The sequence below is a fragment of the Myotis nattereri genome, assembly GCF_964212035.1.
Source record: "Myotis nattereri genome assembly, chromosome: 3".
NCBI classification, from domain to species: domain Eukaryota; kingdom Metazoa; phylum Chordata; class Mammalia; order Chiroptera; family Vespertilionidae; genus Myotis; species Myotis nattereri.
In genome coordinates, this window is record NC_138077.1 from 132,012,560 (window position 1) to 132,029,595 (window position 17,036).

General features: G+C 40.7%; 1 protein-coding gene across 1 annotated transcript in view; it reads right to left on the bottom strand.

Annotated features, from left to right (window-relative positions):
* The window catches only part of ADTRP (androgen dependent TFPI regulating protein), a gene marked incomplete at both ends in the record, with an annotated part of 59,741 nt that overhangs the window by 28,575 nt on the left and 14,130 nt on the right, over nucleotides 1-17,036 (bottom strand). The gene's annotated exons all lie outside the window — the stretch shown is intronic.

Consider the following 17,036-nt stretch of genomic DNA (forward strand, 5'->3'; position numbering starts at 1 on the left):
AGAAAAACAAAACAAAATTTCTTGAAAGGTCAAAAAATTCCTTCCCGCCACAATATAGTAAATGTGGCCTTTATGAGTTCCTAGATGTGTTTTCAGAGAGACACCGAAAACACACATGCTTTATTCCCAACCAATTTGTGCTAGGCGGGCTCTCCAGAAGACCTCTTTGAAATGATGCACTTTTTAGTTTCCAAACTCAGTGGTGGGGAAGGGAGGGAGGGGAGGAGCACAAAGGTTTTGTTTTGTTTTCAGCTTTCAAATCTGAATTTTCACTGGTAAAATCTGTTCCAATTAAGGGAAATGAAATCCCCCCTGCCTTTATGAGTTTTTTATTCTGCCCTCATAATAAGAAGACTCTTGCTTACTATTTTACTGTTAAAATGTTCGTTTCTACGGCAGCCACCAAAGAACACTGATGGAGTTCCACACTCCTGGATTCACTTTTCACATACATACACTAATGAACCCCATACAAGCCTCCTTGTCCATCAGTAGGAATCCTGGGTTGGATATTATCAAGTATCTCTCTCAGGGCCAATGCTAGCCCAGCAATGAAGAGAATGGGGGTAACTGGCCTTTCACACATTTCACAGAGATAGAGACTGTTTTTAACGGACTCCCCTTTTTCCTTTGACCACCTTTCTTTCATCTGGTTGCCTCTGAGGTACTGTCTTCATTCCTTCTTCATTGCAGCCTTTGCCACCCTTCTTCCTTGATTCAGTGGCTTTTTAGAATTCTCTTTGGTTACATGAGTACCCAGTTACCTAATTAAGATCTAAGAATGGTAGTAACAGAGGCAAGTGTGAGCCTGGAAACGGTTCTGCCAAAGAGCATCCATCCTTGAGCCACAGCGCAAATCAAAACAACCATCGCCTCTTCCTTAACAAAATCCCTGCCACTGCCACTGCTAACAGAGGGGAGGGGCTTGCCGCCCCAGTTGTTAGTGGGGGTAGATCTCTTATGAGATCCTGAGAAAAAGAATTTTCTGAGACTCTTGCACTGGAGGAGTTTCCAAGTTCTATTTCTCTTTGTCCCCCCCCTAGAAGAAGTGTAGCTGGGGCTTTAGTAGAGCTAAAATCAGAGCCGGAATCCAGAGTTTCCATTCTGTCTTGCATAGCCCAGTCTAGCATCAGGCCAGCTTAATTTTGTTTCCCCAATGCAATCCATCAGTCCATTGCATGTGGGGACTGCAGGGAAACATGGGCAAATGCAAGGAAGCCTAGAGCAAGCCAAGAGCATAAGAGAGCCAAGAGAACTCTTTTGTTTAGGAGATTATGTGTTCTCAAATTTTTGCATGCTTGAAGTGACTATGCCCATTTTGCCCAATGATCTTCGTTCCCAGGTGTGACTAACACTCCATGTCACCCCAACTTTACTGGGCATGCATCTATCTTCCCTTTGTTGGATTCTTTCCCTGAGAGTTTCAGGGAATAGGCCGGTGGTTCCCTGGGTAGTGAAAAGTTGCAGCTTCCTGGTGAAGCTGCCCAAATGACATGCCTATGTCTGTTCTTCTATCTTTGCTCCTTTCTTACTATTAAAAACTAGCTAGTTACAATGGTATTACTATGACTCTGCCTCTTTTTCAACATAAATCAGTCACTAATATGTCATGTTTTTGATGTAACAACTAAAAGCCCCATAGATATTTCAAGATACCAACACTCTCCCTGAAATTTCCTCACTTACAACTTTCTATGCAAAAGAGCACCTCAAAATATCAAAGCATATACTGTCAGCCACAGATTCTAGAGATAGGGCTGATAAAGGCTTTCTCTTCACCTTCAATGTTCCCTGGCCCCAGCACACCCCACTGTACCCCTATTGAGGAACTCTGGGGTGAGTCAAGGGTGCAGAGAAACTTCCAGAGGTAAGAGATAAAGACTTCATTCATTCTTGTACACAGTAGTCTTCAGTAAGTGCCTGTCCCATGCCAGTCTGTGTTAGGTACTGGGGATTAAATGGCAAACAATTATGGTCTCTGCCCTTGAAGGCCTATGGTTTAATCAGCAAGATTTTATATAAACAATTAAAAAAATGACTTAGATACCAATCGTGGCATATGCTATGAAAGACACAAATAGGAATCCATGTTTCAAAAGAAAAGTGGAGAGACATTAAGTAAGGTAGTCAGGAAAGGCCAGTCTAAAGAGGTCATTTTTAAGCTGGTGATTTTTTAAAAGTGCAGAATATTATGGAGGAGGACTATTTTCCTATTTACAGTTGACCCTCAAACAACATGGGTTTAGGGACACAACACCTCCCCCCATACTCCACTGTCAAAAGTTCATATATAATTTTTGATGCCCCAATAACTTATTTGCCCCTATTGTCCATGGGGGATTGGTTCCAGGACCCCTATAGATAGCAAAATTTGTGGATGTTCAAGTGCCCCATATAAAAAGGTGTAGGTCAGTGCATACAGTCAGCCCTCTGCAGCCATGGATTGGAACAGTATAGGTATTTGTTGAAAAAAATTTGTGTATAGGTGGCCTGGTGCAGTTCAAACCCATGTTGTTCCAGGGACAACTGTCTATTTTTGCTGTATGGAGAAGGATGAGAATGGAAGTAGGAAGATCAGTGTGGAGGTGTTGTGTCGTAGAAGCAAAGGTGGACTCCAGGGTATTAGCAGTGGAACTAGAAAGTGAACAAATTTGCTCCATATTTTTTAGGTGAAAGGAACAAGATTAGCTAATACATTGAATATAATGGTGGTGGATGGAGGGAGGTGATAAGGCCAATGCTGGTTTCTGTCTTGAGCAATTGGGAGGATGGTGGCTCCATTTCCTGAGGAGGAGCATGCCAGGACAGGGTTGGCAGTAAGTATCATATGTCCACGTCTGGACAAGCTGACTCAGAGATAGGCCAATAACAGCAATATCAGGTAGACAGTTAGAGATGTGCTATCAATAGAGCCAAAAAAGCAGAGTTTCAAGGACAGAGAGATCTACTGTGATGAATGCCGTTGAGAGTTAAGTAACATGGGTGCAAAATAGGAGCCATGGATTGGCAATGTGGAACAGCTGATGACTACAATAAGAGGAATGCACAGAGTAAGTGTAGATCATACACATGGGTCCGGGGCAATGCCTCAGGCTCTGTTCCATTCAGAGACACATGCATTCTTTTTCTTGTGGATTGAATGGCAATATCTGCCCTGAAGGAAACTAACCAGCCAACCCCACAACTACCTCCCATCTCAGCCCCAAAATCCTGGTGACATTCAGGGCAGAGCTCAGAAAAAATAAAGTTATAACTTGAGGTTCACCTCTGTTTCAGGTGATAGAAAGAAGGGATGCTCTTTTTTATGTCTTTCCTTTCATCTTCTCATAGAGTAGGCAGTTCAGAAGACGATGCCAGAGAAGAGGTGCCAAAAAAGCAACCTAGCAGCAAGCTGCCTTCCTGCTTCTAGAGAGGCTCTAAGTGAAAGAGACAAGATGGCTCAATCTAACTTACTAGAATTCAAGGGAGCAGGAAACTGGGGTGGGGGGTAGGGAGTAGTACCTATGTTAGCAAAGTCTCCATCTTGGGTCATTAGGCTTCTTGGGGGAGAGCTGAGAGTTTGGTTAAATCTCTCAGTGGGGGAAATCCCAGTTAACAATTAGGACTTGCACTTCACACCTCCCCTGGCCAGTAGGCCCAGGCTGTTCTGTAGGTTTGTGTGCCGAATACCCATGTTGACATTAACCAGAAAGTAAATCAAGCAATCCTGGGGACATTAAAACCCAACCCTGAAACTAATTATATATAAACATATAAACACTATGCATCAGAATATAAAGAAATACCAACATGTGCTTAATTGCTACATTGCTTATCATGGAAGGCAGGCAATTTGATCACCTCAAGAGATCCCTTTATGATTAAGAGCCTTTTCTTAATTGCCAGAAAACTCTAAGAATGTCCTCAGCGGGGACAGCTGTCAGGATTAGAAAAGAGAACATATCACCCAATTCATCTATAATCGCAATTTAGTATTATTCAATAGTAGCCTGTGGGATAAACCTTAGGAAACAGAGCTCTTGTGTGAACAAAGGGATGAACAAAATGGATTACTTAATCATTAGTTCTCTTTGTTTATGCCTACTCCTTTTCAATTAGTACTTTAGAAACTTCACATTTTCCTCTCTCATGTTTTCTGACCTTACCATATTACTACCTGCCCCACATGTCTGACTACATCAAGCATGTCAAACTCGTGGCCTGCGGGCCACATGTGGCTCACAATTAATATTTTTGCAACCCAGCCAATATAACTGTATGTAAGAAATGTTTTAATAAAAATTTTGTAACTTAATTTTTATAATATCCTGGCACATGTAATTATTAATAACAAACTACAACATTCGTAATTACTATAATCATTTTGCATTCATTTCCCTTATGCGACTTACAGGCAAGTGCACCATTTCTCCCCACTAATAAAGGGTGTCCCAAAATTCACGCAAGAAGTAATTTTGATAGACAACACAGGTTTATAATGAAAAACTGTAAATTTTTTATTGTATTGATTCATAAAGTATACAGTATAAGGTTATGTATGGAATAGCATATCAGGTAAACTGGATTATCATGTCGCGATAGCGAGCACCATTAACTGTTACTGCCTGAGCAGCCGCATTTTCAAACAATGGTCCGATGATGCCTCTAGCCCAAAATCCGCACCAAACAGTGACACATTGTGTATGCATTTGTTTCTCAACAATCACTCGTGGATTTTCTGAACCCCAAATGCAACAATTTTGTCGATTAACCAAGCCATCAAGATGAAAATGAGCCTCATTGAAATTTAGCCACATTTATGCAAAAACGGTCATGAAAAGTTTCAACAAAAGAGTGCATATGTGCTAGCAAAGCCATGGAGGCCATTTACCCAATATGCTATTCCATACATTACCCTATACTGTATGCTTTATGAATCAATAAAAACTTTATAATTTTTCATTATAAACCTGTGTTTTCTATCAAAATTACTCCTTGCGTGAATTTTGGGACACCCTTTATTAGCAGCGAATATTTTAGCAGCTGATTGCCATGTCATTAGTCTTGGACTGACTTGTTTGGTGTGAGCAACAGGAAATATTTCGCTTTCAGAGAACAAGAAAAATAGGTTTATTTGCATTATGCTTATTAATTTGTGCAGTTGTTCAGTGTCCGGTGAGTTAATGTTCAAGAAAAAATATTAATTTTTATTAAAATGTTCTATTATTTTATGTTAACAATTACTCATTTATTTCAGCCTTTTGTATTCAGCATGTCTCTATCAAAATAAACCTATGTTTCTCTGAAAATTAAAGCTTTTGTATTTTGTAGTCCACATAAACTTAAACCTTGTTTTTTTGGCCCGTGTTAGCCTTTGAGTTTGACATGCTTGGACTACATGAGTCACTGGAATAGCCCAATTAGGGATTATCGTATAACTTAAGAGCTTTGTGCCTTCGAGAATAGTATAAATATTTCTAGGGGGAGGAAACTTAATCCTACACAAAAGGCCTTCCTGTATTCGTGGATTTGCATCCACCCCACACCAGGGCCTGTTCCCATGCTTTTCTCTACACCTTAGAACAGCCTCTGACCTTGGACTCAAATTCTCGTCAGTTTTTCCTCTTCTACTAATGCAGAAGTCATACACTCCAGCTCTATGTGGTTATTTTAGACATTTTAACATGCTTATTTAACTTGGTAGTGGCTAATATGTCATTGTCTGTAGCCTCTCCCCACCAGCAATCCAAAGAGGCTTTAGAATGCCTCTCCCGACTTACATTCTATTTTCATCCAGTATTTTAATTCATTCTTTTTCTAATCACCATACTTTGAACAAATTGCTTGCTACTGCTTTTGATATCTTGGCTCTCTCTTCTGAGATCTTTTTGAAGTACACCCTCCATCATTCCCCTTTACCAAGAGTTGGTGGGTAGTCAAGTCTGTTTTCCTGTGTCAGAAAATGTCTTTATATACTTTCAGTGAGTAAATAGGTTGGCAGGTTTTTTTGTTCAATACTTGGAAGCTATTATTCTATCATCTCCTGGCTTCTTTGTTGCTATTGAAATATCAGCTATCAGTCTAACAGTAATTTCTTTTTGGGAAATGATCTTACTACTGGTTGCTTCTTGGATCTTTTTTTTTTTTTTGTATAAATGTATGTGGTGTCATACAAGTGGCTAGATGTCTGCCTTTTGTTCTGTGTGACATTTTTCGGGCACTTCTTAAATTTGAGGATTAATTTTTCATAAATTCCAAGAAATAATCAGTGATTCTCTCTTTAAATATTGCCTCTACCTCATTATCTTTGTTGGATACTGTTCTGTTTTCTTTTAGTTTTGGGGAATTTCCATTACTTTCTTGTCAGTAAGTCAAACATTTGAAACATTGTAGATGCCTTATAATGTTTGTTTATTTCAGGCTATTGTTCCACTCTGCAGCCTGAAACAGAAGTCACTCAGAATTTTGATTCTTTTGTTAGGGTTTGTGGGCATGATTTAGAAGGAAGCAGGAATTTTATGGTCATGTATCAGTCATAATTGCCTCAGGAACACAGAAGTCCATCAAGGCATTCCAAGGAGGAAGGTCTTAGAGTGTAAAAAGCTAGCTGTTGGAAAGGGTAGGACAGTAAAAGTCAGAAAAGTTCTGCTGGAAAAGGGGGATTCCAGGGAACTGGCCCAGAAGCTGGAGCAAATCTCAGGTCTCTGGGAGCTGCCAACATTGGGATCTCAGCAACTTGTAGTATAAAGTATGTGGCGCCTAGGTGTTTGTCCAGCAGCTGCTGCTAACCCTGTGTCTGAAATCTTCCCACACAGCTATACATCCCCCTAGAGACAAATGGATTCTTCCATTCCTTTAACAGCTCATGGGAATGCCTCTCACTGGGTAACTCTAACCTGGAACCACATGCAGAAAGGGCTTCTAGGAGCTGTGTGTGGTTCCAGGCTTATCCCTTGCTACACAGAGCAGAATGGAGAAGGGGTGATAGTGATTTCAAGTTGACAACAATTTGGCATAGGTCCTTAAGTATTACTGATACAACTTCATGTTGTACATATATTATTTTATTTTCTCCTAATAACATGGCTAAAAATGAAGAACTAACATACCCATTTTGTTTTTATTTCAGAGAGAAAGAGGTGGAAATATCAATGATGAGAGAGAATCATTGTTCGGCTGCCTCCTGCATGCCCCCTACTGGGGGTTGAGCCAGCAACCCGAGCATGTGCTCTGACCTCTGAATCAAACTGGTTCATAGGTTGATGCTCAACTGCTAAGCCCACCTGCCAGGCTAACACACCCATTTTAAGGGACCCAATATCCAGAGAGGTCTATTAACTTTTCCAAAACCACATAGGAGATAATGGCAGAAATGGGGCCAGAATCGAGGTTTTCCTAGTACTGAAATAAACTATTTTCATGAAATAAAATATTAACTTGAAGAAAATATCCAAGATTATAATTTCTGCAACTTAGACAAAGAACTAAGACATTTTGCTTCCATTCACCCCAATCTGACTTTTAGAAATCAAGCTCTAATACCTTTCTTCCTGGTAATCTATCCCTTTCAACTTTTTAGTCCCAAGAGAAACTTAGCAGATGTGAAAGGACATCTGTGAAGGTAGAATATGATTCCAAGATGGTTCATTTCCTGGTGACCTGTATCTGGGGATGTCTTGGACAATCTGCACCATGCTCTAAGAGTCACTACCTCAAAAAAAGCCATCACGATTGTCATTTCCATTGGACATGCACTCAATATTCCAACTGTCAAATATTATTTAACAAGTACTTCTCAAGCACCTTTTTTATTTTTTGCCAGGCTTACAATTCCTGTGATCATCATGATATTTCCATGTTATTAACTCTGAGATTATTAGGCTAGCAAAGTATTTTAAAATATGTCAGTAAAAGTATGCATATTAATTAAAATGTTCCTACATAGAAGCTTTAAACTAAACTCCCTGAGCTGATTAGAGACAAAAGACTTTTATTAAATACGATTTGATAGGTTAAGTATTTTAATATCTCTGCCAATCATTGCTACAAAAGAACATTTATTGTCAAGCCTGAAATCGGTGAAAAGGGGAAATATTAGTATATTATTGTCTGTTACGGCCGTATGTTCTTAAGATATCAGCAAAAACAGCATTTTTAAGCAATGGCCAGGACATCTTGCCCCTGGTGGAGACCTGTTATCTACCATCAGGTTTTCATTCTGTTTTAAACATTCATAATTAAATGACTGATTCTTTGAGTGGATGGATGGAGTGTGAAGCAACCTGCTTATAGATTTTTGTGCTAATGGAGATGCTCTTTAGTGGCATATGGAGCACTTCTAGTTATTAGTCCACTGTGGATATATACTTGGCACTCAGTGTAGAAGCACCGAGCATAAAAATAGGATCTCCACTTTGAACAAACCTTTTATTCACACTCCTTCCTCACTTTGCTTTAGCTTTGCTGTAGTGTAAAATTTTAGAGAAAATGGATGAATCTAGCAAATATGTGAAGGAGACAGAAACAGGATGAAGCTGGTAAGTAAGGCTGGTGATAGATTGGAAGAGTTGGTGAAATTTAGGATGAAGTTGGCGAAGCAAGTACCTCTGTGTAAATGAACATGCCCATTGGATTGGGAGAGAGGAATAAAGGCAGGGCTCAGGATTAAAAATACTAGACATAAAGCATCCGAAAGGTAGGAAACCACGTGCATAGTTTTTTGGGCAAGTGGAATCACCAGCAAGATGACCAGATAAGGCCCTGCAGAAATATTCTACTGGCTGGTAACACAAGGACCTGGAGGTGAGAGGGAGAGAGAGGATTTGGACAAACTCAAATTCCCATTTAACCACAAGACTGCTCTGTAGGCAGAGAAGATGAAGAGACCAGGGAAAGAGATGTGGGGGCTGGTCGAAAGCCTGTTAACCGCTCCTTGTTCAAGGCAAAGGCAGGACTTCACAGCTGTCAGTCAGTGTCTGGGTTGTGTGGCAATGAGAGGCACAATAGGGGCTCTCCTGTGCTGCTCTCTAATCAGGAAGAGGATGATGTCCATTTGAGTCTTACAGAAAGGCTCTCCCACCCACCTGCCCACTGGGCAGCTCTTGGACATTTTCACTTCTGCTCTGATATCACGGGACTTTAGCCCTTTCCTATGCACTTAGATTTGATTTTTTTTCTCTTGGTATTTCAGAGGGGTTTGGGATCTTCTGTAATGAGTTTCTCCATCCTGGTTATTCTCCAGCATAACGTCATTCTTGCTGTTGGTAGTATTACACATGGTTGCCATAGAAGTGAGGATTAATTACATCACAAAGGAGGGGAGGAGACCCACTAGCAAACCCTCTAGGGCACCAAATGATTTCAACTTTTCAAATTCCTAGTAAGTTCTTAGAAGACAGAATATATTTTTGATCATTAAACATTTTTTACCTTGATTTTGAATTTGGGATGTATTTTTTACTGTTATTCTCCTATTTAAAAAGAAAGCAATGGATAGAGACTCACTGGATATTGGGATAATGGAATTATAAAAGCAAGCTACTCTTCAGCACACATTGAAAGTTCTCTGAATTGGAATTTTTTTAACAAAAAAATAGAAGATATACTTTCACCATTTTGGTTCTTGTTCTCAAGAGCTAAAGAAAGCAGGCACTGTGCATGCTTGGTTCTAGTTATATAAAATCTTAAATGGGTTGGTAATCCTCTGGCAGCTCATTATCAGAATCTCCTCTATTTACCTTAAGACTTCCTGAGGGGCAAGATGCCTTTATTATCCTTACTCAGCTAATTCTGCTTCTTAATTCCAGGTTAGCTTCTAGTTTCATTGCTGAGCTTTAAGCATTCATTTATCTTCTCCTTGTTTCCTAGGTGAATGCCTTTGGGGAGTCTAGCCCATCTTAGAGTAAGAAATGAATGGAATGAATAAAGGGACAGCTAGAAAGTATTTTAACCAAGAGGAGAATCCATAAATAACACTGTAGTGATTAACCTGAAAAAATATCCAAGTAAATATCTGTGTGCTGCAAATGATTCCATTTTCATTCTTGCTCAGGAGCTTCAGAACAATGCTCTGAAAAAGGGTCTTTCCAGTGGTACAATATTGAAGCATCCATTCATTGTCTTAACTAGTGTATCTCTACTCTTGCCAGAGCCACATGACAAGTTATTTACCATTACCATTTTCTGGTCATTGTGGGCCATCATGTTTTCTCTTTCTAATGTGGACATGGTATAGGGTAGAGAATTGCCAGAGAAGATTTTAGAATTTAATGGTACAACAAATTTGAAGGAGGAAGAGGCCATGAATCAAGGAATGTAGGCAGACTGAAGGTTGAAAAGGCAAGGAAACAAATTCCCTTCTAGAGTCTCCAGAAGGAATGCAGTTCTGCTGATACCTTGATTTTATCTCATAAGTCACATTTTGAACTTCTGACCTCCAGAACTATCTATATATATAAAAGCCTAAGTGACCAAACGACCAGTCAACCAGTCGCTATGATGCACACTGACCACCAGAGGGCAGATGCTCAACATAGGAACTGCCTCCTGGTGGTCAGTGCACTCCCACAGTGGGAGCGCTGCTCAGCTGACTTATGGGTGCCAGATGCTGGGCCCACAGCTGGCGAGTGCAGCTGTGGTGGTGTGAACCTCTCCCGCCTCCATGGCAGCGCTACCACGTGGTGGCAGTGGCAAGCACAGCAGACAGAGATGAGCTGGAGCAGCATGGCAGCTGGCTTGGGCTCAGACTCCTCCCTGGCCACCTTTTGCTTTGTGCATTACTACATCCCTTGGGGGATGTCAGACTGCCAGTTTCAGCCCCTCAGCCAGGCCTGTGGGGATTGGGCTGAAACCAGCAGTCCGACATCTTCCAAGGGGTCCCGGATTACGAGAGGCTTCAGGCAAGGCTGAGGGACCCCACCAGTGCACAAATCTGTGCACTGGGCCTCTAATAAGTTAATAAATTGTCTCGTTTTAAGCCATAAGGTTATGTTCATTTGTTACCATAGCAAAGGAAACTAATACATACAGCATTAAGGCTCTATCTCTCTCCACCACTTCACAAACTGTCCCATACCAGGGAGTTAAATATTGCCAAATCCAATGGAAAATTTTAACTTAAGTCATTTTACATTGTCATCTTACTTGACCTCTCAACAGCTTTTGACATAAAATACTTCCTCTTTCTTGAAACATTTTTATACTTGACTTCCAGGAGACTACACTACATTGGGTTTCCTCCTAAGTCATTGGCACGTTTTTCCCAACTGTCTTTGTTGAATTTCCCTGCTTTTCCTCCTGAGCACTGAAAGTTCTAAGGCTTAGTCCTGGGATATAGTTTCTAACTACTCTTACTCCCTAGGTGATCTTATTTTACTTTAAAAACAATCTTTATGATGAAGACAACCAAATTTATGTCACCTGCCCAGAACTCTCTCCTAGGCTTATAGATCCAACTACATATCCTGCATCTAGATTTTGTTGTCTAATAGGCATCTCAGAAATAATTTCATCCGCTACAATCCTTTTACCTCTCCTAGCATCTCTGTCCATACCACTTCCCTGTGTCTCAAGGTAAAAATCGTATCTCATCAACTCTACTGCCATGCCCCTAACCCAAGTCATCATTTTCTACTGTACTTTATAAATACCTCCTAACTGTTCTTCACTCCTCCCTTCCCTATCATACCTCCTCCACTGTGTCTATTCTTAGTGTGCATCTTCTACACAACAGTGAATGTGATGCTCTTAAAATCTCAGCAAGATGAATAAGTAAAATGCAAATAGATGGATGATAGATAGATAGATAGATAGATAGATAGATAGATAGATAGATGATAGATAGACAGACAAACAGAGAGATAGATACAGAGGTAAGTGCTGGGGAAGAAAGAGGGATTTACATAACCCTAAGCACTATTTTATATATATATGTATTGTATTGGGAAGAAACAGGTAAGGCCTGATCTTCAGTCTTTATATAGTTTAAACACTGAAAGTGCTTCCTCAGCAGGCAAGGCCTCCCTGAAAAGATCCCCTCCCCAACATACTCAGAATAAAATCATAACTCCTTGTAAATCATGTGAGGCATAATCCCAACCCTGGCTGCAGTTCTATCATTTGCCTCTTTATTCAGCCTGAACCAGCCACACTGTCCTTTTTTGCTGTTTCCTAAAGATGGTGGTGGTTCCTCCCGGGGTCTTTGTCCTTGCTGTTCTGTCTGCCTGAGCCTTTCTGCCAGAACTTCCTGTGGTGCCTCCCTCACATTACCCAAATTTCTGTTTAAATATCAGTTCATCATAGAGGGATTCCCTGACCACTCTGATTGCCCTGTACCCGATTAAACCTGTGCGTGTGTGTGCATTGTATTATTTATTTATTGTTTACATGTTTATTGCTGTCTTCCCCACTAGGATGTATGTGTTCTCCATAGGGACAGATTTTGGGGGGGTGCTTTGCTTATGTCTGCATCCTCAGCTCCTAGAAAACAGTTTGGCTCATAGTAAGCACTCTATAAGTAAGATTATATATGTGTGTGTATATGTATGAATACAATAAGCAGACTCCCTATCGTGAGGTAAAACTTTATTAACACTAGTGTCAATAAAGGTGTGGCTTACAAAGATATTTATGTAGGGTTTTACTTTGGGCCAACTCACTGTATAAGATCTGCATGGTTTCATTAAGTTTGGACCAAGCTTCACATGTCCTCCAAAGGATCTCACTTACCATCCTGTGAGTGACATGGGCTGGGCACTGTATCAGCAGAACATACTCTGGCTCCTGTCTTATATCATGTGGAAACGGAAGTGGATGGGAGGTGGAGTTCCTCATGGGTACCCTGACCAGGTCCCTCTTTCTTTTCAGACATGGACTTACAGGGGACTAATAGGGGTTTTGTTTTTAACCATACAAATGTCATTCTGAATATTCTTCAGAACACAGCCTCTGCTTTTAGCAAGTTAAAAAGCTGAGTGTTTGGGGGGGAAATATACATATACATATATATGATTAGATATATAATGTCTATGATTTAAGTTTTTTGAGGTTAGAAACCATATCTCATATTTCTTTTATCAATCCATAGAAATGAAACAGCACTAAGCATATAATAATGACTTTGGAAAATGAGTATTCTTAATTTTGTCTTTTTGATAGGAACTCAGCATTAGAAATCATCTGGGGTCCTTCTTTTCAAGTATATGCTTGGTTATGTCAGGAGATCTTAACACAAGGCCCATAAATGGAATTCTGTAGGTCCATGAACCTTCTAAAATACTACACAAAATTTTATGGGTATTTGTGTTTTCTTTGGGAAAGGGTCCATAGATTTCCTTAGGTTTACAAAGGGGTCTATTCTCTGAAGGTTGAAAACAACTGAGCTATCCAGACATATATCGATTGCGGGTCTCCTCTGCCCAGAGGAAGGGCTGGGTGAATAACCAGGAAGGCGTGCAGGAGGGCTCTATAATGTTGGTGGACAAAAGGTGGCCATTTGGTGCTGAAATGCCTGCAGTCAACCTTCTTTACTCACCAGGACTCACCTATCTCAACGTAGCAGCCCAACAATTTTACATGAAGGTGGGAGAGAGAAATCTGAAATTATGTCTGAATGTAATGATAGATAACATGTGGCATGCTATGAGGGAGGAATAAACTGGAAGGTTAGAGTTTCACTCCCTTGACATTTTGAGTCCTGGAGAGCTCTCAGCGGTCTTTCAGTTCCCTCAGTCATGACCCACATAATATTTTTTCAAGTGATAAATGACAACACATTAAGTAAAAAAGTAGCTGTTTTTTGGATGTTTTACACAGCCATAGGAAGGCCCAACTCTTAAGAGCAGATTGTTTGTGAATAAAGTCTTTTACTTCTAAAACTCTGATCATGGTTTAAGACTTTTACATGATAATAACATTTATGCAGTCCTTGATAGTTTACAACGTATTGTGTTAGTGTATGGAGCTAGATATTAATAAGAAAGGAAGCAAAAGAAATCAAACATTATTGTTACACCAGGAAACTACAGCTTCACACACTCCAGGGGATCACATTATTGCCCCACAAAGTTTAACACCCCTCTCTTCCCCCCTCTGGTACTGGATTAAGGAGGGGGTACAGGGGGAGGTAAGCGCATACACAATAGAAGTCAAAATGGCACAGGGGCAGGTGCTTGACCATAGAGGCCTGTCAATCTAGCCTGGGGAAAGAAGAGATTGGTTGGGAGGTGGACCCATTCATTAGAAGTCATCAAAAGCTTGGGAAGTTGATTGGCTATTTTGAAAAAGTGCCTGATCCTTCCCAAGCCTGAGATGATATAATTCCAGGGAACAAAGAACTCTCTCTCATCCACTAACCCATGCTCACCCCTTGAACTAGCGTTTTCTCTCTCTATAGCCACATGGCCTTAGCAGCTGTGCAGCCAGGGAGGAGCCTGTGTACAGCACAGCAGTGGATCATAGATGGGAATGCCGGCTAAGCTAGCTGGATAGAGAGAAAGGCTGGACTGGACGAGCTTTATTATGGCACAGGAACTCTGGACAACAGAAGTATTTCTAGCACTGGTAGTCCACGGCAGGACAGATGGAGATGGGACATTGGGAACCAGGAGGCAGCCTTCTATTTTCACCAAATACATCTTCCCACCAGACCTCATCCTCCCCTGTGGGCCTCCAAACATGCCTTTTCTTGTGACACCCCATAGACCCCACTTCCACAGCAACACTTAACCACGTTCTCAACAACTGTGTACTATTTTCAAACGTAGAGGAGGCTCTGAATAGGTTCCTTGACCTATCGCCCCCCTCTTTGGGGGAAACTTGAGCAATTTAGATTGATTTCCTGAGAAATATGTGTCTCAGCTCCCTTTGGGTTAGCATCTGATGGTTTCCTCAGTTGCCGAGTCCTCTTCCTGCTATTTAAAGCTGCCTGCTCTCATTCTAGCTTTAGTAGTCATTTGATAAGTCCTGAGGAGCTAATGTTTTCCTGGCAAACCTGGAGGGATACTTTCCCTTCTTTCATGAAGACTGGAGAACTGTTAGCAGTAAAATCATCAGGTTGATGTACTTTAAATAAGGCAGCTGGTTCAAATGGGAGTTCTTAGGGCACCAGTGAATGGCAGACTGTCCATGATTGGTGCAAATATTTCACTGATGTTACTATTTGGTTTAAATATAAGACAAAGGTAGAAAAATGTCCATTAGAGATGATAGTCAGCTTTGAATGGTCCTACTGCAACGACAAGTCTCCAGTGAGCTAAAAAGCTTGCACTGGGAGGATTCCAAAGACTTGATAAATCATGGAAGTTTTAGAACTTCACTGTGCCAAAGGAGAGAGTGGTATTTATTAATTTGACAAATATTACTCATAAAATGCAGGGCATCATCACAAATGGCAATAGGGAAAATATTTCCAAGCTAAGGACAAAATCGAAAACGTAACTGCTGTGAAATGAAGGAACCTTTCAGGAAAGTTTGACATCGGCTATGTGTGCCAGTAATTCTTACATTGTGGAGGAGAAAGAAAAAGGAGCAGTACAGGAAGCAATTTCCCACATACTGTGTAGACAACTAGTACTGAATGTCTGGCCTGACTGCCCATCATCATTCTGGCTGCCACAGTGGTGGCTTCTGGGTATTCATTCCTTTGGGTTGTCATGGAAGGACACTGTTAAAATGTAGGCAGTGTTAACAAGTGACCGGGTAACAGCTATTTCCATATTTGTTTATACTAGTATTTAAGAAGTTAGCAGAAAGCATTCCTTGACACAATAGGCCAGGAGGACTTAATGATGAGGACAGAAAATGTCCAGAATAGGAGACACATGTGGAGAGAGGGATGAGGTGCAGTCATGAGGACACTGGACTTGAAGCAAACACCAAAAGGAAGCATGGAAGTTTGATGACCACATTAGGGATACCCAAAGCTGGTTTTGTGGACGCCAGCCTTTTCCCCCTAGAAATGCTCTGCTGGGAGTTCCTCCATTTAAATGAACAGAATCACAGAGTCTGTGTCTGATGGAAGACAGGTGGCCACCTCCTCTTTTCTCTTTATCACCATTGCCCCACCTCCTTTGTCCCTAGCCCCCTCTCTCTGAGATATTCAGGTTACTTCATTGACTAAAGGACTAGGAACAAACAGAAACCCCAGGTTGTGAAGGCATAACAACATATTAGGAATTCTGCTGTACAGTTTGCTCTTGGATGTGATGTACATTGTACAGCCATCTAAAAATCCACATGGCTGTTTAGCAAGGTCACAGAAGCTGGGTGTCACCAAAGCAAGTATTTGAAAGAAACCCAACCTTAATTCCACTGGAAAATGAACCTAAAGAGCTGGGAAGCTTGGAACAGTTGCAGGAAAACACTACATGAGCTCACCAAGCCTGGAAAAGGTGTGATATAAGTGGTTGGCCCCAAATAAAAGACACTTTCAAGAGTCTGCTTTTTTTTTTTTTTTTTTTTTTTTTTTTAGTTTAGCAACATCTAGCTCAGTCAGTTATCCCAAATCACTTCATTTTTGTAAATCAAGTTTGGTCTTATTAGCATACAGATGGGGGTTCCAGATTTTTTAAGTGAGAATTCTCACTTTGCTGTGTTAATCAAGCAATCTTTTCTTGCCTGGTGAATTATGAAACCAGATCAAACCTCACTTCTGCCCTCACTGCAGCAAAAGACAAGGGGGTCCAGAATTAGCTTTGGATTTAAATCCTAATGTCGCCACTTACCAGCTCTGTGGCTCCGGGCAAATCACTTAACTTCTCTGAGCTTTTTTCCCTAATTTGTAAAAATCAGGATTATAGTTGTTATCAAAAGAAGATTGCATGAATTAAATGAACTCATATTTGAGGAACATGCTTCATAAAGTACCATGAAAAAGCAGGAATATTCCCTACGTAGGTGTCTCAGATGAACATTAATGGGAATTAGAAAGGTGGTCAGACAAAAAGAAGGTGGTAGAAGAGGGTCCCTGAGAAGTGAGATTTCTTTAATATATAGTTTTGGCCCTAAACTCTAAATTGGTTTAGAACTTGGATATCTTAGTCAATAATCAGTACCTCACT